The 20,659-nt window shown below is 50.1% G+C and overlaps 1 protein-coding gene across 2 annotated transcripts in view; it reads left to right on the top strand.

The window, feature by feature from the left end:
* Positions 1-20,659, top strand: part of ESRRB (estrogen related receptor beta) — a 163,089-nt gene that overhangs the window by 87,789 nt on the left and 54,641 nt on the right. The window lies entirely within an intron of this gene.

Genomic DNA, 20,659 nt, shown 5'->3' with positions numbered 1-20,659 from the left:
CAGAGCGGGTGCCAGTGGCTGTGCATGCTGCAAAATAAGGGTGGCATCAGAACCTAGGATCAGGGCCGAGCTTCAGTACAGTAATAATTCTGCCACCCTAAGGTTCTTGGGAGGTCTGAAGGCTATGATGTCCTGGTACATAGTAAGCTCTCAGTTAATATTAGCAATTACTAGTATTACTAGCTGATAAACTTTAACATATTACTCATCCACTCTGTGCCAGTTAGGTTAACCAGAATATAAGAATAATATTGTTCTTATACTGTACTATTTTTAAGATCAAACATTATTTAAAATATAATCGTATTTACATAATGAAATAGTATTGTCTTAAATAGAATTAGTGCAATGCGAGGCATACAAGAGATGCTCAATCTGTGTGATTTCTCATTTTTGTTCCCTTCCCTTTACCAGCTTTAAGTCAAGATCTTGGTTCTTTTTCAATCCCCGTTCTGAACTGAGTTTCTGTAAAGTGAACCAGTTTTAATTCCCACTCAACACATTGATTGAGCAACTGCTGTTTACTTGGCACTGCCATCTTAGAACAAAGGGATCACTTGCAGTCTGAGCTGTCTGAGGGCGTTTGGGGTGCTGTAAGGCAAAGGGAGGGACTATGACTTACTACTCTCCGGTACCTCCGTTTCCCCTCGTGAGGGGGCTACCTCCTTTTTGTTGCTTGGTGTTTGGAAGATGTGGAACAACCTGGCTGATGTGATTTAAGTCTCCTGGAGGCCGGAAGGGCCTAGCCCAGTGGTCGGCAAACCATGGCTCTCGAGCCACATGCGGCTTTTTGGCCCCTTGAGTGTGGCTCTTCCACAAAATACCACATGCGGGGCATGCCGCACTTACAGTGCGATTGAAACTTTGTGGCCCATGCACAGAAGTCGGTTTTTGGCCTGGGTGAGTCTATTTTTTAAAAAAAATATATTTTATTGATTTTTTTTACAGAAAGGAAGAGAGAAGGATAGAGAGTTAGAAACATCGATGAGAGAGAATCATCGATCAGCTGCCTCTTGCACACCCCCTACCAGGGATGTGCCGGCAACCAAGGTACATGCCCTTGACCAGAATCGAACCCAGGAACTTTCAGTCCACAGGCTGACGCTCTATCCACTGAGCCAAACCAGTCTCGGTTGGGCGAGTTTATTTTGAAGAAGTGGTGTTAGAACACTCAAGGGGCCAAAGAGTCACATGGCCTAGCCTTTTCTTCTTCCCACCCACCTCTCCCCATCACTAAGTACCCTGTACCCCACTGTGGCCACTGCTGGAAGCTGGGTTGGCTCATTCTCAGGGCTGCAGGAACACACTGCGGATCTGGGGACCTCCTTCCCGCCTTCTCCTTTCAGCCCCACCACCCCTCCCATACAAGCTACATCTTTCCAACAGTTCTTTATCCATTCTCTCCCCACAGGAAGGTTTTGTAAGGACCAGAATCCCTCAGCCCCAGCACTGTACGTAAAACCCAGGATTATGTAACAGCTGGATTATGGGCGATTATTAGCTTTGCTTAAAGATTTTCCGTTTACTCAAGGATTATTAGCTGCAGGGTTCCTTTAAATAGCTAGCGTTACTAATACATTTGTATTGCAAAGAAAGGTGGCTGGGAAAGAGGGGTGGGGCAGACTGGGAGATGGACTGATGGAGTTCTAAGCCAGCTGTGTGACGGTTTCCTCTTGGGGCCTCAGTTTCCTTGTTGGGGGACAGTGAAAAGCAGCTCCCTGCCCAGTCCCAGCGTTCCCCATTCCCCGCACAGTGAAAGCTGCGTGTAACTCCGCGGCCTGCAGATCTCAGGTTTTTGTGTGACAGGGGTGGGCAGACTGCCCAGCGTGGTGCCCGTGTGCTGCAGCCAGCCCCTCGCAGGCCCCAGGATCGCTGCGGTTCCAGTTCCAAACCTTTACAATTAGCACCCAAGGATTTTCAGGAACTGGTCCTGGCCCATCTCTTCACTGGGTCTCCTGCCACGCCCTCATCTGACATGGTCCTGGCCCCGCCCCCTGCCACACACCTCTAGTCCAGATGTCCCGAGGTGCGAGGTGCCTGCACTTCCCTGGGTTTGCTGTTTGTGTTTGCTGTTGGCTACCTCTGTAGCTTCGCGCATGCTGGTCCTGGCTGCCTGGAACTCCATTCCACCCCCACTCCCTTTACTGGCCTGGTTAACACCTTACTAGTCCCTCAGGACAGCTCAGGTGGCCCCTCCTCTAGGAAGCCTTCCCTGATCCCCTTCTCCCAAGGAGGGTTAGACACCCCTTCTCTCTGCCTCGGGAGCTCCCGTGAATAGGCATGCGTGACTCTATCTTCACACTTTTGGCCACGTGGTTGTGATGATCACTGGTTTGTATCTGCCATGAGCTGCTGTGCTTACGGGCCAAGCCCCTGTTGGGTAGAACTCAGTAAAGGTGTGGTACATGAACTTAAATAATCAAATGAGTAATAACTGCTTTTTATAGGAGATAAATGTGCTTTCTTCCCAGGCACACAAGCACCCCACCTCCTAGGCAGCAAACGGCATGTCCTTTAAGGGCAAAATCCTGGTGTTAGACGACAGGAGTCCAAATAAATCTTGGCTGTACCCCAGCTGAGGGGCTAAATGTGTTTGCCCCTCAGTTTCCCCATTTGTAAAAATCATTACAGTTCTCTGATCTCTTAGGGTTGCTGTGAAGAATAAATGAGTTAATATGCGTGTCATACTTAGAACAGTGCCTGCACATAGTTTTGTGTTTTGTAATGGGTTTTTTTTTGAGGGCCCTGGAACTGCTCCCATCGGTCCTCCCGCGCCCCCCCCCCCCCATGTCCCCTTCCAGGCCTTCAGTGTCCCCCAGGTTGCTGAGCTGGCTGTTTGCTTCTCTTCCCTCGCTCCAGTGAACTTTTTCACTTCCCTCCCCACCCCAACCAGTCAGCACAGTAATAATCCAATTTCACTTGATTATTAGTCATTACCTGCTGTTGCTGTTTTGTTTATTACTTGTTTTTAGGCACTCTAGATTTAATTGAATTGATTGATTAGCACAATCGCTGATTGGAAGGAGATGCTCTGTAACCCTCTCCTCCCCCTGCCTGTGCCTTCCCCAGTGAGCCCGGGGTGGATGGCTGGGGTCCAGGCCTCCTGTACCCAGGGTGCAGCAGGGATGCCAGGTGCGGGCTGAGTGGCCTGGGGCCATTTCCTGCTTCCCCCTGAGCCTGAGGACTTCATCTGTGAAAAGGGGGTTGAATTAAATGAACCTTCTGATCTCTTCCTGCCCTAAAAGTCTACGAAAACTCTTCACCCAAGCTCCCCTGCCCTTCCTGGTTGGTGAATGAGTCACTCATTCGTTCAGCATCCCTGAGAGCCCGCTCTGTGCCCAGCACTTAGCCACGTGTTGTGGGATCCAGATGTGAGCGAGACAAGAACCTCTGCCTTCTTGGAGCTAGCGGGGAGGAGGCTGACAAGCAGCCAAGGTCTAGGGTTTATGTTTCCTGAGGCCTAAGTACAGCGGGGCCCCTGATTTTGGAAAGTTGCAGAGGGGGTGGTGACATTTGGGTTTAGTTCAAAACAAAAACAAACAATACGGACAAAACTGAACAGACTGTGATGGGGGGAAGCGACCTTTACAGAGGGAGGTCTCCCCCTCCCACCCCCCTGCATGCCACGTGCTGCGCTGAGCACTTGCTTCTCGTTTGCTCTCGCATCCTCCCAGCAGCCCTCTGAACAGGGGGATGTGGTACCAGCTTCACAGAAGAACCACTGGCAGCTTGGAGAGGCTGAGAGGGAGAGGCAGGTGTTGAAATGAGGTCTGAACAATACGCAAGCACATCTTTATGCAAGTTCATACCAGGCTCCTGCGGGGAGCTGTTTCTCTGTTTTCCGTGTCCATCACGGAACACGACAGGTTCCTGAGTGGAGGAGCTGGGGATTAAGAAATTAATGAAAGAAAGAAGAGACCAGGAGGCAGAAATAGATTCATCAAGCTGGGCACCATCCTCTCTGATAGAGAGACAATAAGGCGACCCCCCAGGCCACGCAGCAGGTTTATATATAGGGTCAAAGGAGCTTACCAAGGTCTAGGGTTTATGTTTCCTGTGCATTCTTTTTATTTTATTTTTATTGATTTTTCACAGAGAGGAAGGGAGAGAGATAGAAAACTCGACACATCAATCAGCCGCCTCCTGCACACTCGCCCCCGGGGATGTGCCCGCAACCAACGTACATGCCCCTGACCGGAATCGAACCCTGGACCCTTGAGTCCGCCGACCGACACTATCCACTGAGCCAAACCGGTTTCGGCTTACTTGCATTCTTAATTAGGTCCTAGCATTACTGGATTTACTTATCTAGATCCGTCCCTGCTGACACCTGAACAAAGGTACTCTGCCCGTGCCTGGGGCTCAGCTAACAATTTAAAGAATGCCCATGTGCCTTCTCAGGCGGCCCTCTACAGGTTACAGTATAAATAATTTGAGAAAACATTTTTAAAAGTTCAGCTACTTCCCCCAACAATCATTTCTCTTTTCACTTTTGCACATTATCTTCCAAACATACTCCTTTTACATTGTGTACCCATGCAGCCAATGCAAGGGCCCTGGGGTAGTATCGAGTCTGGTAATAATTAATGTCGTTTTTAAACATTCGTTTAAAATCTTGCTTGGCGTTGACTTGTATTGACATAACCTTCAAACACGTGGTATCTACAGAACGTGTGAAGTGCAATTAACAAGTTTTGCTTGAAAAAGTTTGTGTTTGGTTTGGTTTTTGTTGCAAAACTAGGGCTAAGAAGATGACGGATGAAGAGCATATTCGGCACTGCATGCTTTACGAGTTCCAATTAGGAAGAAAAGCAAGTGAGGCTGCAAAAAACATCTGTAGTGCTCTTGGTCAAGATGCAATTAGCGCCAGAAAATGCCAGCGTTGGTTTGAGAAATTTCGCGAGGGAAATTTTTCGTTAGATGACAAGAGTGGTCGAGGCCGTGTGTCCAATTTTGATCAAGAAGCTCTTCAAGCTCTTTTGGTGCAAAATCCTCAAATTACCCAACAAGAGCTTGAGACAACTTGAAATTGTTCACAAAAAACAATTTCCAATCAATTGCGTGCACTTGGCAAAGTCCAAAAGTTTGGAAAATGGGTTCCTCATGAGTTGACTGACAACAACCGTAATCAAAGAGTCACAATTTGCAGTTCGCTCCTCTCTCGTCAAAACCGTTTGCCGTTTTTAGAGCAAATTGTTACCGGAGATGAAAAATGGGTGCTGTATGTTAATTTGAAAAGGCGGCCTCAATGGTTGGACAAAAATGAGGCTCCGCAGCCCACGCCAAAATCTGACTTGCATGCGAAAAAAGTGATGTTGTGTGTTTGGTGGAATTTTAAAGGAATTCTTCATTATGAACTTTTACCATCTAACCAAACCATTACAAGAGCAGTGTACTAGTGCCCAATTGGAAAGGTTAGCCCAAGCTTTAAGAGAAAAAGAACCCGCGCTGATTAATCGGAAGGGCGTAATTCTTCACCACGATAATGCACGACCGCATACTGCAAGAATCACTGCTGAAAAACTGCGCCATTTGGAATGGGAAGTTCTCCCTCAACCTGCATATTCTCCTGATATTGCCCCTTCCGATTACCATTTGTTTAGTTCTTTGCAAAACTTTCTTCTTGGAAAAAAATTTAATAATGAAGAATGCCTCAAAAATGCATTGACCGAATTTTTTGCATCAAAGTCACAAGAATTTTACAACAGAGGGATTAAAATGCTTCCTGAGTGTTGGGCACAAGTAGTAGAAAACAACGGCAACTATATTGTTGATTAAATTTTGTTGTATTGTTTAAATAAATTCGATTTAAAAAAGTATTAGAAAACGACATTAATTATTACTAGACCTAATAGTAATGGCATATTGCCCGGAACACAGGGTGGAAGGGCCGAAGTTAAAGTGGGAAAGGTAGCCAGAGCTGGTTGCAAATGTCGTTGCAGGCCATGGAAGGGACTCTTATTTCCAATGTGTTTTTCCATTTTCTTCCAATTCCCGCTGTTTCCACAATGCCACAATTCAACCTGATGGGTTTGGCTTTAAAACCCAACATCAAGTTTGTTTTTAGCCGTGTTGGTGCCCTCGTGGGCATGTGAACGCGTGTGAGTTTGAAGTGAACACTTCAGGTCACACGTCAAGCATGTGGCTGTTGCTTCTGATGAGCTGTGTCAGGCTAAATCGATAGGAGTGAGATTCCCGATTCGAACGAAGTGTTTGGTCACCTGTGTGGCACCAGATCCGTAAGGCCACAAGGTGACTGCAGGCGGAGAGACAAGCCTTCCAGGCAGAGCTCCTGTGTGTGCGAAGGCGCAGAGCTGAGGCAGAGCAGGCTTGCTGAGGCTTCTGGCCTGCAGGAGGACGGGAGGTCAGGGAGTAGGTGCCTCCTGAGGAGGCAGCACGTGAGTCGCGTGGCTCTTCACCTTCAATTCAAGAAGCAAAGTTGGAGCTTTAACATGGTTTCCAGTTTTAAAAAAAACAAAACAAAAAAACCCACCCAACTTTTTATTAGCTTAGTTTTGCATTTACAGAAAAATTGCAAAGATCATGCCAACAATTCCGTACGATGCTGTCCGTGTTCCCCACTTGCTAACTTCTCCTTACTGAGGTGCATCGGTCACAGGAAGGCACTGAGGTGGGTGCTATTAACGAAACCCTGTCCGTTATCCAGATTTCGTTTGCTTTCCCACCGACAACCTTTTTCTCCTCCAGGAGCCGCAGTCCCACAGGGCATTGAGTTGTGAGTCTCTGTAATCTCTTTTGGTCTGTGACAGGTTGTCAGACTTGCCTTAGGTCATGACCTTGAACTGTTGGAGGCATGCTTGCCAGGTAGTTTGCCTCTGCGTTTTTAAACTACTTCCATTTGGAATTGTGATCTCAAGAGGCTGCAAAATGCTGGGATCAAGCTCAGAACTCAGGAGCTGGAGAGCCGTGGATTCAAATCCTGATTCTGTCCCCAGCTCACGAAGGGACATTGAATGAGAATACCTCCCATCCTCAGTCCCTCCACTCTGACCGTGGCCATGGCGGGAGGCTGCTTACCTTGGTTAACTGGACAGACGTGTGAGTGCTCCTCAGCTCAGGGGTCACGTTTGTTTCATTTGTGAGTGGCCAGTGTGACCAATGGCCCTGCAGACCTTGTTTGCCACCCCGTCCCCATTACTCTGGAGCTGGGGATTGTGAATGCCGAAGTAAGGGAGGATGGGGGAGATGTGACAGTGTTGCAGGAGAATGGCACTTTGCAAAGCTTTTGAAAAACAATATCCTGATTTGATCCTCACAGTAACTCCTCAAGGTAGCAAGATGGGTTATCACTGTTTTAGAGATGAACAAACCAAGGCCCAGAGAAGGTCACGAACCTGCGGAAGGTCATGGAGGAACGAAAAGGCAGAAACCAAGACTTGAACCTGACTGGGAGAGCCTAGGGTTGGGCGGCTCCTCCTCTGGGAGTAGCCCGGCCTGAGCTGGCGGAGGATGGGGCAGCTGCTCTGGATAGAGAAGCCCTGCTCCCTGACCCTGGGCTGGGGAGGGGGTGTCGTGTGGGGCAGGAGGACTGGCATTTGGCTGGAAAGGCACATCAGGGGAGGAAGACTAGGGGTTATGGATTGCCAGTCTGTACACGTCATATTGATCTCAGGTCATTGTATTACAGGGAGTGTTTCATTTTGTAATGTGGTGTGTTTTTTTTTGTGTTTTTTTTTTTTCTTTAGGTGATTTCATTTTTAACCCTTCTGTAACCTGTGAAACTGGCGTGAGCTCAAAGCTTGTGACTGATGTCCAGCTTCCCAGGTTAGCCTGGGCACCAGCAGTCCTTCCACTGTGGCACCTCCTGTGTCATGTGTCTTCAGGCCTCTCTGGGACACGGCTAAGGGCTGTCTCCATTTCCATAGAGGGAAGTGGAATGGCTGAGACCAGATAGGGCAAGTGACTATCTCAAGGACACACACAGCCTCAGAGCTGGGCCAGAAGTCATACTGGTTAAGGGATTGAGGCTGCAAACTGGGGAATAGGCCACGATCTCCTGATTCATAGGTTGACGCTCAACCACTGAGCCATGCCGGCTGAGCCAGAATCAGTTCTTGATCTTAGCTTGGAGGAGGAAGAGGGGGTGAGTCAGAGTGGCTGGACCCCCAGATATGGGTGTCACAATGGAGTTTAAAATTTTACCCTTTAATGTACCAGAGACACTGTGTGAACCACGACACTCAACATCCTTGCGCCTGAATGGATTTTCCCATCTGTAAAGCAGGATTGAAAATCCTGAGTTTTCATGAGGGTTCAAAAAGCTGATATGGCCCTAGCTGGCTTGGCTCAGTGGATAAAATGTAGGCCCACAGACTGAAGAGTCCTGGGATTCTGGTCAAGGGATTCCGGTTGCACACTTGATGGGAACAATGAGAGGCAACAGATCGATGTGTCTCTCTCACATGGATGTTTCTCTCTTTCTTTCTCTCCCCCTCCCTTCCACTCTCTCTAAACAAAGAGTTAGCCTGCCGAAACCGGCTTGGCTCAATGGATAGAGCATCGGCTTGGGGACTGAAAGGTCCCAGGTTCGATTCCGGTCAAGGGCATGTACCTTGGTTGCGGGCATATCCCTAGTAAGGGGTGTGCAAGAGGCAGCTGATCGATGACTCTCTCTCATCGATGTTTCTAACTCTCTATCTCCCTTCCTCTCTGTACAAAATCAATAAAATATATTTAAAAACAAACAAAAAAAACAAAGAGTTAGCCCTAACCGGTTTGGCTCAGGGGGTAGAGTGTCGGCCTGCAGACTCAAGGGTCCCAGGTTCGATCCTGGTCAAGGGCAAGTACCTTGGTTGTGGGCACATTCCCAGTGGAAGGTGTGCAGGAGGCAGCTGATTGATGTTTCTCTCTCACCGATGTTTCTAATTCTCTATCCCTCTCCCCTTCCTCTCTGTAAAAAAATCAATAAAATATATATATTTTAAAAACCCCCAAAAGAATTAATGGGAAAATATCCTTAGGTGAGAATTAACAACGTCAACAACAACAACAAAAAGGCTTATCTGTGAAAAGCACATAGTTAAGTGCTTAGCAAGAAGGGACACTCCATGGTCTTATTCCATTAAATGACACAGCAGCCTTCATGTCTTTTTCCCTCCAAAGGGCTTCCCGTCTGTTTTCTTTGTGTCTTCACCACAGCCCAGCGAAGGAGGGTGGTTGTTCTCGGGCCCAGCTCACCAGTGCAGCAGCTGAGGTGGAGGGAAGTGTGGGGATACACCTCAGCCATTCAGCAAACCGGGGGTCTCGCCGAGGCCAGACTCTGAGGTCCCGGGGGGGGGGGGGGGGCACTGGCTGGGTTACCTGCAGCCACAAGGGTGTGCAGGGTTCCCCCCTCCCCTTCTCCACTCCTCCTCCCTCACCTCCTGGGAGCAGCTGTCTTCCCAGAAGGCTCTGCCTCTCAGGCCTGTGGCAGGGCTGGTGTCATTGCCAGCAGCATCTTGGTGGGCTGAAGGTTGCATTAGTGAGCAGTAATTGAAATGCAAAATAACATTTTGATCGAGCCAGCAGGCTGTTTATTTATCAGATCAATATTCAAAACGCTCCATCTGGGGCAGTCAGCTGTGATAAGTGACAGCTCTTCCTAGGGCAAGCCCCCGTGAGCCAGTGCCCCGCCCCCCACTGCCCCAGGGACTGCCCCAACCGTTCCCCTATATACCTCTGCTTCCCCTCTCCCACATTTTCTTCTTCCAGCCAGCTTATAGAGGAGACAGACTCTGACCCAAATTGTCAGGCCCTCCTTCTGGCTGGAGGGCCCGGCACCAGGAGAGCTGAGGAGTCACAGTTAACAGCTCATGTTTACTGAGTACTTCCTGTGTGCAGCCATTTATTGTGTCATTCAGTCCTCACAGAAACTCCATGAGGTTGGGCAACTTTTCACGTTTTGCAGATGGAGACACTGAGGTGTGGGGTGTGAAGCAACTGGTGGTACAGCCAGTGAGTGACAAGGACTGGCTCTGCTCCTTCAGCACTGGCTGACCCCCTTGCTTGGACGGATGCTGGTCCCATCCTGTGGTGTCCTGAGCAGGTGTTGGCCTTGGAGACTCAGATCCCACCCAGCTCTCAGGCCTCCTCATTCATTTGCTCAGGTATTTACTGAGCACCAATTGTGTGCCTGGAAGGGCCCAGACCATGCAGAACAGTGGAAAGGAAAGCAGACACGGCCCTGCCCACATCTCACGTACAGAGGTGAAACATGAGGTCAAGAAACAGCCCTGAGGCCAGTGTGGCTGGCACAGAGCACCGGGGGTGGGAGGTGTGTGTGTGTGTGTGTGTGGGGGGGGGGGTAGGGGATGGAGTGGAGGGGGTGGGTATAGGATAGCATCAGAGAGATGGTGGGACTAGACCGACCCCAGGGCCTCCCCAGCTGAGGTAAGGATTCCTGGTTTCTGGGAGTTTGAGGGGAAGCCCCAGACTGTTTTGGGCAGAAGGAGTGTTGTGACTTAGTTCTCTTTGCTTTGTAAACCACTGCAGCACCTTCTGGCTGTGTGACTCCTGCCAAGATAGTGAGACCATCTGAGCCTCAGTTTCCTGATCTGCAAAATGGGGAAAATGTTGAAGTACCTGCGGGGGGCTGTTTCTCTGTTTTCTGTGTCCATCAGGTTCCCGAGGGGAGGAGCTGGGGATTAAGAAAGAAAGAGACAAGGAAGCAGAAATAGATTCATCAAGCTGGTACAATATCTCTGATGGAGAGGCAGCAAGCACCCCCCAAGCCACATAGCAGGTTTATTTATAGGGTCAAGGAGCTTATTTGCATTCTTTCTTTTTAAAAAAAAATATATTTTATTGATTATTTTACAGAGAGGAAGAGAGAGGGATATAGAGTTAGAAACATCGATGAGAGAAACATTGATCAACCGCCTCCTGCACACCCCCTACTGGGGATGTGCCCGCAACCAAGGTACATGCCCTTGACTGGAATCGAAGCCAGGACCCCTCATCCGCAGGCCAATGCTCCATCCACTGAGCCAAACCAGCTTTGGCATTATTTACATTCTTTACTAGGCCCTAGCATGACTGGATTTACCTATCTAGACCCATCCCTGCAGACACCTGGACAAAGGCACTCTGCCAGTGCCTGGGGCTCAGCTAACAATTTAAAGAATGTCCATGTGTCTTCTCAGGCGGCCCTCTACAGTACCTACTTCAACATGTTGTTGCAGGGAATCAGTGACTGAATGCATATCATTCCATGCCAAGCATAGAGAAAGGCCTTTCTCATCACCCTGCCACCAGCATTGCAGAGTCAGAAGCAGGTTCCAGGTGGCTGCAGTGCCAGGCTCCCACTTTGTCCACCGAGTTATGATTCTTGATCATCTGCCCGGTTGCCCATTAGCACAAAGACTAGAAAACTGAGTTAGGAAGAGAAATAGATGTTGGGAGCCTCAAGTTTCCTGTGTCATCTCTCCTGTGCATAGGCCACACAGTCAGGATCACTGCCATGGCCAGGCGGTGGGAACACACATGGGGAAGTGGCCATAAGACCCACCAGCAGCACACAAAAAAGAGACTCTGGGGCGTGATTACACAAGGAGCAGAGCATGTGGATCCTGGTGCAGAGAGGGCTTACTAGGGAGCAGGGAGCATCTTCACAATCTAGAGGGCTCAGAATTGTCCTGAGGGGGAGAGGTGCATAAATTATACTGGAAGCTCCAGAGGGAATAAATATTTGGGGTCTTGACAAGAGCTATTTAAAAAAAAAAAAAAATCTGAGTGGCCTAATGATGGAAAAGCTGCCTCCAGAATTAGTGATCTCCCTATCGCTGAGGTCTTCTCCAAAGGCAAGGGGCCAGCTGGCCATGGGGACACCAAAAGCCCTTTGGTCTCAGTGCCTCTGGCTGGAAGAGGACCTGCCTACCTCCCCTGGTCTCTGCTGTTCCTCCCACACAGCACTTTCCCCATGTGCCTCCCTCCCTCCCTCTCTTTCTTCAGGCCTCTGCTGCCATGTTCCCCCTCAGAGAGGCCTTCTCTGCACACGCCTTCACCTGTCATCTTCCTTAGCACTCCTCACTAACTGAATCTACACTATTTGGTTGTTTGGGTACCGCTAGCGATTATTACACACAACCCCAGTATTTCAGCGGCTTAACACAGCAGAAGTAAATTTACATCTTGCCCACTCAGCATCCTGGTGAGGGTGTTCAGGGACCAGAGCTCCTTCCAATTTGTGGCTTTGCCATCCCCCAGGGGTTTGAAGTTGGAGCCTTTGCCCAGATCCTGTGTGGCCTGCAGAATGGAGAAAGAGAAGGAGATGGGGAGTAGGATGCAGGAGTGAGTGCCATTGGAGATTTTTATGGGCCAGAAAGGGGGCGTGGCTTATATCACTTTTACCACATTCCATTGGCCAGGACCAGTTATTGGGCAAGGCTAACAGAAAGGGAAACTGGGAAATGTAGTATTTCTAAAGTCTAGGAAGAAAATGGAATTGCTCTTGATGAACTCATTACAGTCTCATCTATACTTTTCATATTTCATTGAATCTATAACATCATCTATGTTTTATTTATTTATTTATTTATTTTATTTTTTAAACACATCTCCCTTTTTATTTTAATATGATTTTTAAAAATATTTATTTAATTTTAAAATTTCTTTATTGATTAAGGTATCACATATTTGTCCTCATTCCCCTATTCCCATCCCCCACCCCTCCCCACGCATGCCCCACCCCCCTGTTGTCCCTGACCACTGGTTAAGCTCATATACATGCACACAAGTCCTTTGATTGATCCTCCCCCTTATCTCCACCCTCCCTACACTCCCTCTGAGGTCCAACAGTCTGATCCAAGACTCCTTGTCTCTGGGTCTGTTCTTGTTCATCAGTCTATGTTGTTCATCATTTCCCCTAGATGAGTGAGATCGTAAGAACTGAAAATGAGACAAGCAATACTGGTTATGCTGAAAGGCAAATGAATCAATCTGTGTGAGTTTATTTCTGGGCCAACAGTTCTTTTGAGACCCAATTTTAATGTCAAACAGTTCCTTACGTGTACATGTTAGCAATGATATTTCAGTTCTGGATGGTGGACAAATGGTGTTAATGCAGGTCTGACCCTCTCTGGTTTGGTCCTAGGCAACCTGCAGTGATACACAGCTGCTGACAGCTAGTATGGCAAGGCGATATCATGTCTTCCATCTCTGGACTGCTTCTTTTCTAGCTTCATGGCTGGAGTAGTCCTGTCAATTCCTCTCTGTTGCTAGAATCCACATAGTTTCAGAATTGTTTTCTGAAAATATACAAACATATTCTCGACGAAAGTTAATAAAGGAATATTTTTTATAAATTTGATTTGGGATCCTTTTTCATTTTTAGCCCAAACGATTTTCCTCTGGCTTGTTTTGACACCATGTGTGTTTTTCATGGGTGTCTATGGCATCATCTATTGCTAAAGACACTATTATTTTTGAAACCACGAATTAATCCAAACTATGGAATGCTTTTGATTCAAGATACATTCTGATTATAAGACGTTAAAATGTGAAAAAATAGTATAGTTCAAAGTCATTGAAATATGGAATTGTCACTTCTTGAGGGCAGGAACCTGTTCGTAGGGCTGGAATGGTGTCTGCCACACAGCAGATATTCAAGAACTGGCGATGAAAGGAGGAGAGAAGAAGGGAGGCACAAATGAATGAGATGGTGTGTGAGTGGCTCTTTTGGTTACGTATCAGGACTCCCTTGTGTGAGCCATGGGTGGGGAGTCAGGCTCTTCCCACTCACCTGAGCAGAGGGGCTGCGGGGCTTGTGAGCACCTGCCAACAGGGAGTAAGGCTTGCTCCCAGGACTCTGCCCTGGCCAGCCCTTCTCTGCTGCCAGCTTCCACATTCTTCTCCCTCGTTGCACATAGGTGTTAAGTATGACCTTGCTCTTGCTTAAGCTGTCCATCTTACTGCTCTGTCCCTAGAGAGGCAGACCTGACACCTCAGATATCATGGGAGAAATTCAATAGCCCTGCTTGGGTCTGGTGCACACCCCTGGATCAGTCAGCTGGGCCAGTGGGGTGGAGATCTATAAGAATAAGAAGGTGGTGATTTCTGTAGGAGCTGTGTGTGTGTGTGTGTGTGTGTGTGTGTGTGTGTGAGAGAGAGAGAGAGAGAGAGAGAGAGAGAGAGAGAGAGAGAGAGAGAGAATATACTGGAGTAGAACTTTACCTTCTAGTAGTTGGTACTAATATAGTGCCTGAATGAGGAGTCTCTGCCCAAAAAGGGACTTTCTCAATGTAAGTCCCAGCATGCAAAGAGGTATGCAAATGTATGGTTAAATGGGCAGCTAGGTAGATGCATGGATGGCCGAATGATGGAAGGAGAGGGAGTTAGACAGTCTTTGCTATGGGATTGAATTTTTAGAGACTGAATGGAAGCCATCGCCTCATTACCAAAAAAGGGGTGCTAGATACTGCTAACTGCTAACATTTATTTATTGAGCGCTTCCTGTATGCCAAGCATTGCTCCAAACTCTTTTCTGTATTGACTCACTAATCACTCTATGAGGTGAATATGGTAATAATCACCCCCATTTTACAGATGGGGAAACTGAGGCACCAAAAGGTTAAATAACTTTCAGGGTCAGAACTAGAGTTCAAATTCAGTGGTCAGTCCAGCTGCAACTACTAAGCTCCAAGGCCCAGCAGCACAGCTACTGTGAGGATTGCATGCCGTGTGCAAACTGCCAAATCGGATCAATGACAGGAGGTGGAATTCTTTATGTTATATCAGTACTTGGTGTAGGGTGAGCATAAGAACAGATTCAAGAAGAGTGAAGATAAATTTACAGATGTCAGCTCTCCAGTAGCTGGAGAATGCTGGAAGAATGCTGCAAGTGTGTTTGGGGCATATTCTGAGTATGTGATGCTGTCCTTCCTCCCAACCTTACCCTCTGTGGTGGTCAGAGCCCAGAGTTGGTTGAGTGGGCTAAAGTGAGAGCCACCAAGTACCTGTGTGTCCTGCATAAAGACCCTGAGAGGACCGAGGTCTCCCCAAGGGGTGGGGGAGGGGGAGGTCTGATCTGTTCGGAGCGGAGCCAGGGCCTGAGCCCACTGTGGCCGTCCATCACGGCCCTCCCACTGCCCCGAGGCAGGCGCTCCACGTCCGGTTATCTCCTCCTCCTCTGGCAGAGCCTCTCTCTTCTCGTTATGATGGATGCAGCCTGGAAAATCATGGATAAAAAGCCCCGATTGAAAGGCACTAATTACCCATCATTATTTTCCATGCCGTAATTTGTGTGGAACGAGATTTCAATCAGTTGTCTGGGATCAGCCAGGTTTTGACTAATCCTTCTAACGACAAGATGCTTAATTACAGACTTCTGCCCGAGCTCCAGCGCACGCGGGGAGGCAGGTTGTCACGGAAGCCAGTTTGCTATTGGGGCGTTTGGCAGCCTCAGGTCCCAGAGGGGCTCCCAAGAGGAAAAGAGGGAGAGGGTGTTGGGAAAGTCTCACGGAGGAGACCAGGTAGTAGAACCACCATGAGATGTGGCGATGGAGGCGGGCAGGTGGGCCTCCCGGGCCAGCTCATTCTCCAGGCAGCTCACCAGCTCCCTGTGTCCCTAAGCCCCAACCAGCCTGGATCTCTAGTTAGCAGCTTTGGGGGAGTCACAGCTTCTCGGGGCTTTAGCCCCCTCTTCTGAAAGTCACCAGGGCAGGCAGGAGATTCTCTGTGGACTTAAGTTCACGCCTCCAGCTGTGCTGCTGTGTCTGTCCAGAGAAATGGATCTACTCTTGCAAGGTACACATAAGTAAGATTTCAGCCCCAAGGTAGTGACAAAACCCCCTTTATTACAATAGGTCAGTGGTCGGCAAACTGCGCTCGCAAACCACATGCGGCTCTTTAGCCCCTTGAGTGTGGCTCTTCCACAAAACACCACGGCCTGGGCAAGTCTATTTTGAAGAAGTGGAGTTAGAAGAAGTTTAAGTTTAAAAATTTGGCTCTCAAAAGAAATTTCAATCGTACTGTTGATATTTGGCTCTGTTGACTACTGAGTTTGCCGACCACTGGAATAGGTGTTTCAGACTACTCATGGGGGAAAGTCAGTTTGAAACATCAGTGAGGAGAGAGAATCACCCATCAGCTGCCTCCTGCACACTGCACTCTGGAGATTGAGTCCAACAACCGGGGCGTGTGGCCTGACTGGGAATCTGATAGATTAAATAGAGAAGGTAGACCGGAGACTGGGTGGCAGGACACAGGCTTTATTGGAGGGAAGGGTACCCCTGCCGGCTGCTTCCACGGAGAGGTGCGGAAGAGAGCGAGCGAGGGGCTGGGGTACAAGCATCTTTAAGGATAGGGAGCAGGGCTTAGGGCACTCAGCACACACTGATTGATTAGGGGCTTAGGGTATTTGGCAGGTGCTGATTGGTGGTTCAGAGCTCAGGAATGTCTGGCTGCAGGTGGGATTTATGTCTGTCCATCAACTGAGGGAAAGGGAGGATCTATCAGAATCGAACCTGTATCAGAATCGAACCTGGACCTCCTGGTTCATGGTTTGATGCTCAACCACTGAGCCACACCGGCCGGGATCATTTATCCTCTTAATTTGCCTAGCCAACCGCTTTCCCTCTCGGCAAATGGCAAGTCCTTATGGAAATATCTATTCTAGATCTGGAGACTTGGTTGAGGGAGGAGCTTTGCTGGGTTTGGCCACGGGCCCCAGGTGCTGGCTTTTCGGGAAGGGGTTTCCCGGGAGAACCACAGCAGCAGCCAATGCCCTCTGAGTGTTTGCTGGGTGCCAGCTCGCTTTATAGGTTTTGCCTGGATTAGCTCATGCTCACCCAGACCAACCCTAGGAAGGAGGTGTTGTGTTTGAGCCCATTTTACAGATGTGGACCCTGAGGCACAGAGAGGGTGACCTGTTGACTCAAAGGGAACAGCTACCATGTCATAGAACCGGCTGGTTTGATGCCACAGTGCAGGCTCATAACCGGGAAAAAGCTCTGCTGCTTGTTGCTGTTCTTAGAGGGGCAGCCCCAGCAAAAGAGAAGGCTATGAGGGCCTCTCTGCATGTAGTGGGGGGACATTACCTCTTAAGGAGAGCAGGCCAGACACGGGCCAGCCATCCCTCTTTCCTCCAAGCTTCTCTCCCGCTGTCTGCCCGCCAGGAGGCCACCTTGAGGGGCCTCGGTCCCTGGATGACAGCTTAGACGTTCATGGTTGTCTGGTGGTCACAGCCTGGGCTATCTCTTCCTTGGGAACCTGGCAGACTCTCTCAGCAGTTGGGGTTTCACTCACATCTCCCAAGATTCAGAGGAAAATCTTAAACCCACTATGCTGTCCAGCAACCCACGTTGCTGTGCAGCAGAGGCGGAGAGCCCCCCAGTCAGCTCAGGCACCCCTGGAGCTCAGGCCGCTCTGGGTCCAGGGCCCCTGCACTGGCATGAGGAGGGCCAGGGCCGGGGCGGGGGCAGGGTGGGGTGGGGTGGTGCAGGAGGAGGCCCTGTCCTATCAGAGGCGGTGGAATCCAGGCCAGCGCTATGTCCTGTTCTGAGATGGATGGCAGGGAAAGCGATGCCTGGAGGGGCTTTGACCACGGACCGCTGCTCTTCCAGAGGCTGCTGAGAGGCGGCATCTGTCCCCACTCATGGAGTCAATAGCCATCGACCCAGCTGGAAACTGGGTCTCAGCCAACTGACCCGGATGATGAGCCCAACGTGACTCCTCTCCCCAGAGGAGTGTCAGCCACCTCCCCCAAGTCCTGAGGGGGCCTGCCACCAGGCCCCGCCCCTGAAGTCTTCCCTGACCCAGCCCCCTTCCTTCCCTTTCTCTCTCTCTTTTTCCTCCCGCACCTCGGCCTCCACCCCCCTGGAAGTCCCCTGGAGACCTCTCTGGTTCTCCCACATCCATGATTTCTGACATCACTCCCCTGGATCCTGAAACGGCTGCATCCATTTGCCCAACCCTCAGTTCCTGTACTTTCTTCCCTGTACATCTAAGTCAGTGGTTCTCACCTGGGGTGGCTTTGCACACACACACGCCCCTTGGAACATTTGGTAATGTGTGGAGAAGGTTTCGGTGGTCAGATCTGAATGAATGGAGCAAGACTGGTATTGTATCCACCCCCCATTCCTGGAGCTCTGCACACTTTTGTTTGTTTAGTGTCTGTCCTCCCGTGGGAGTGAGCCTATCCTGTTCCCATTTTCTGCAGGCTGACGCTCTATCCACTGAGCCAAACTGGTTTCGGCTGTTCCCATTATCTGCTAGCATGTAGCACACAGTAGGTGCCTGAAACACAGGTTGACTATCTCTGGAAAAGTCATTCTGGTGGAGCCGAAAGAATGATCACAAACATGAGAACGTTGCAAGAATGAAATTGTTAGCCCGGCTGGTATGACTCAGTGGTTGTGTCATGGTTTGATTTCTAGTCAGGGCACATGCCCAGGTTGTGGGCTTGATCCCCAGTAGGGGGCATGCAGGAGGCAGCCGATGGATGATGTTTTCTCATCATTGATGTTTCTATCTCTCTTTCTCCCTTCTTCTCTCTGAAATCAATAAAAACGTATCTTAAAAACACACAAAAACAATGAAATCATTAGAATCCCCCCTAGCCTGGGACTCAAGCATCACATTGGCACAGCTTTCCTTGCCAACTCTGGCTGGTCAAGTTTGCTTCCTTCTCAGCCCCAGGTCTCTGACGTGGGTCTGGAGGCAGGGTCTTTACAGGGCACGTTTGGGCTGCACCGCCAGCTGCAGAAGCTTTGTGCCCTTCTGAACCAAGAAAGAGAGGGTCAGCCCGACCTGCGGCCAGCATGGCTCAGTGGATGAGCATCGGGCATGTGCTCTGACTGGGAACTGAGTGAGAAAGGAAAGGGCACCTAGTCAGCCCTCCCGGCCGACCCCGTGCAAGGGCCTTGTGGGAAGGGACCTAAAGGCGCGCTTGTGTTTGCTCAGGCAGGTTTTCTGCCTGGTTTACACCCTGCCAGGCTGATGGTGTTTCCTGAGGACAAACGGACCCGCTGGTGGTAGAGGGGAAGCAGGAGGCTGTGGGGAGCCCAGGGCACCAGCCAGGGATGGGTCAGGACCCGGAGGAGACCGTCAGTGGGGGCACCCTCTGCCCCTGTAAGGGAAACCTGGGGCCTGTAGGAGAGGGGCTTCAAGGACTTGAGGACTCAATGGTCATTTGGAATAAACCAGGGAGCCCCTGTTTTCAAACTCTACAGTTTGAAAATATTGTAACAACAATAAACCTCTTCGAAGTCGGAACCTTTTATCTTTGTGCCTGCAGCGCCCAGTTTCTGTTTAGAACTGTCTCTAGGGCAATGGCTTCCCTATCTCCAGACATCTTCCAGTGTAGATGCCCGGGACAGCCCCTCGGCAGGTGTGTTAGCTCTGGGCTCATTGGCGCGCCGGACAATGAAGGCTCCTCCCCATCGGGAGATAGTATTTGGTGATGTTGGCGTGTGGCCGACCTCGTGTTGTGGGGGTGGGCTCTGTGGGGTGAGAAGGTGACCCCCTTCCCCAGGTGGTAACCAGCCCTTTCCCTATTGGCTGCTCAGAAAATAGGGGCTCCCTCTGAGCAACTCTGGAGGTAGGTCTGTGGTTGCCCCTCTCCCCACCACAAGTGGTCTCTCCAGCACTGAGACCCTCCCTCCCAACCTGGAGCCATCTTGCCACTCACGGGCTATACTCCTGACCTCTCCAGGACCTCTCCCTCGTTCCTGCCACTGGCTCCTCGGGCATCAGCCGTGGCCTCCTCTTTTCCTCCACGTGGCCAGGCCAGGCCAGGCCAGGCCCAGCTGGCCCCTGCTAGCCTCCTGATTCCAGATCCTGCCTGGCCCTGAGGGCCTGAGCATGGGCTGCAGCTGAGCTTCCCTAAATGCACGCCAGCTCCCGGCTGTGAGCCTTTCCAGCCCTTTCAGAGGCCCCTCCTCTCGTGCTGGGCGCGGGGCTGTGGGAGGGTCACACCTGCCGGCCCCTCACCTCCTCCCGCAGCAGGGTGCTCATCCCCTCAGGGTCTCAGAGGAGGGGCTCTCCTTTTGGGAAACTGGGTGCTTTCTAATGTTTCTGTCATGTTGGAAATGCTCCCGACTCCCCCGGTGAGGCAGGGGCACGTAAGCGTTGACATTTAAAGTTACAAACAGCTGAGGATGATGGAGTTGGGGTTGGAAGGTTCTCTTTTACTGCCTGACGGAAGCACAGTGTCCAGAGGTGAGGGGCTGGGTGGGAGCCTGCCTGCTCAGGGTGCCAGGCAGGGCCATGGGAGAGGGGCCTGGAGCCACCCTCCCATGTGCCCTGGGCCAGTGGCAAAGCCCAGAGGCAACCAGTCTAGCTGGGACTTTTGCCACAAGCCCTGCCTCTTGGCCTGGTGGGAGGTCTTCTGGTTCCAATCCCGGTGATGGTGGTGGGCTGGGAAGCTCCAGGCTTGGACTTACCTGAAGCACCAGTGGGAATGGGTAAGATGGGCTACCCAGGGGGTGTCTGGTCCCTGGCTTGGCACGCCCATACTTTCAAGGGCAGCCACCATCTTGTATTCTTGGGCAGAAAGTTTGGCCAAATACTTTAGCCGAGTTGTTACCTTTTTTTGTCACCCTCAAGCCAGCAGTTTGCCAAGAACTGGGTGCCTAACCTGAAGCTAATTGATTAAACATAGTTTGTGGGGTTTTTTTTTTTCTGAAGGTTCTAGGGATTGGGAGTGTCTTGATGGAAACTTGCT

Source organism: Pipistrellus kuhlii, unplaced genomic scaffold, assembly GCF_014108245.1.
Source record: "Pipistrellus kuhlii isolate mPipKuh1 unplaced genomic scaffold, mPipKuh1.p scaffold_m20_p_1, whole genome shotgun sequence".
NCBI classification, from domain to species: domain Eukaryota; kingdom Metazoa; phylum Chordata; class Mammalia; order Chiroptera; family Vespertilionidae; genus Pipistrellus; species Pipistrellus kuhlii.
This window is presented reverse-complemented; position numbering and strand designations above follow the sequence as displayed.